The sequence below is a fragment of the Papilio polytes genome, unplaced genomic scaffold, assembly GCF_000836215.1.
Source record: "Papilio polytes unplaced genomic scaffold, Ppol_1.0 DF824069.1, whole genome shotgun sequence".
In the NCBI taxonomy this organism is placed as follows: Eukaryota; Metazoa; Arthropoda; class Insecta; order Lepidoptera; family Papilionidae; genus Papilio; species Papilio polytes.
In genome coordinates this window covers 81,967-83,548 of record NW_013525135.1, presented here as the reverse complement: position 1 = coordinate 83,548, position 1,582 = coordinate 81,967, and positions in this window count along the sequence as shown.

The following is a 1,582-nucleotide window of genomic DNA, read 5'->3' as shown; positions in this document are numbered from 1 at the left end:
TTACCTTTCGGATAAAAAATGAATTATCCAAATCGGTCCACTAGCGGCGGAGTTATGCCGTAACACACATAAAAAAAAAAAATAAAAAAAATAAAATAAATATACCGACGAATTGAATACCTCCTTCTTTTGGGAAGTCGGTCAAAAAACACATAAGATCGTTATCTTTAAACAATCTCATTCAGATATCGTTGTGTTTTTCATTCGTTGATTCAAAGTCACCTGTGACACGGAGCATAGCCTTAGTTAAAACAAAATTCTATCCAATTTATGTCTGATGGCCAGATCTCGGCGAGCTGACTCATCCGTCCAGGTCCGGCCTGTCGCCTGTCGCCTGACACCTGTCGTCTGTCGCACAATGCCTCACCTCACAAATGCATCACGACTTTCGTGTAATCTGAAAGCTTCGTACTTGTACTCGTCCTTTGCTGCAGAGATGTATCGACGAAACGAACACATATGATTCATTTACCTCATAAAAATGAACACTTTAATCGTGTCATACAATATATGTAACTGATCCCATAAATAATATTTTTAAATATATTAAAATTTTATGTATTTAACAGTTATAAAATCCGATTCTCAATCAAATATAAAACATTGGCAGTTAAGTTTAATTTATTATTCAATTTAATTTAAAAACATTGCTTATTTGTATAATTTAGAATGTGTATCGGCTATCAATTTGATTCTATCGGTTCGGCCATTTACATTTAATAGAATTCTCTCTATTCGTGTTTTTAATAAACGTAATAAAAAGACATTCCTAAATTAGGGACGATTTTTATAATTCTATCCAAAAGTGAAGAAGGTTAAAGGCAATAAAATGCGATTTGCGATCTGTCCGCGGTACTGGAGCACAAGCGGCGCGGAAGTGCAACCGATGCTGACTTTGAATATGATACGGGAAGACGAGCCGGCGGCTGGCTTTATAAATACGAGTATAGCGGATCTATCTGCACCACTGTCGTGCCCCTGTAGCGCCTCGCAGCGCCGGCAGACATCGACTTCACTATATTACTCCACTCATCGATATCATTCGCTTAGTTTTGGTTTCGTGTAGAGCCACACGTTGTTTTGTAAAAAATATAAAACTTAAATATCTAGTTAGCTTAACCTTTAACGAACTCCGGCACCGATACCACATTTCTTTTTCTTGTTTCCCACTGCTCTTAGTGTTACATTGTTTTTTTTGTATCAATAAAACTTTTTTTAACATTACATTTAGATCCAACTTATTAAAATCGCATAGTCACGAGTTCTCAGAGAGATGTCACAGCCCGTGCAAAAATGAAAACCGTAGATCATCAACGTGATATTTAAATTGGAATTCTAAGAGACTCAAAAGTGCTATAACCCACGTTAGCTGTGACAAGTTTTGACATAACATTCAACACTGTGGTATTTTGGATGTTATGTCAAAACTTGTTTAAGATCATCCGGCCATTAAATATGGCCGTATCATAGAATGTAGTTAGCGATGTACGATGTAGTAAGTACACCAGGGAGGGCGATGGGCAGCGGGCAGTCGGTGCGCGAGAGCCATTTCCAGCGCGAGGCGGCGCCGCCGGGCGAGCCG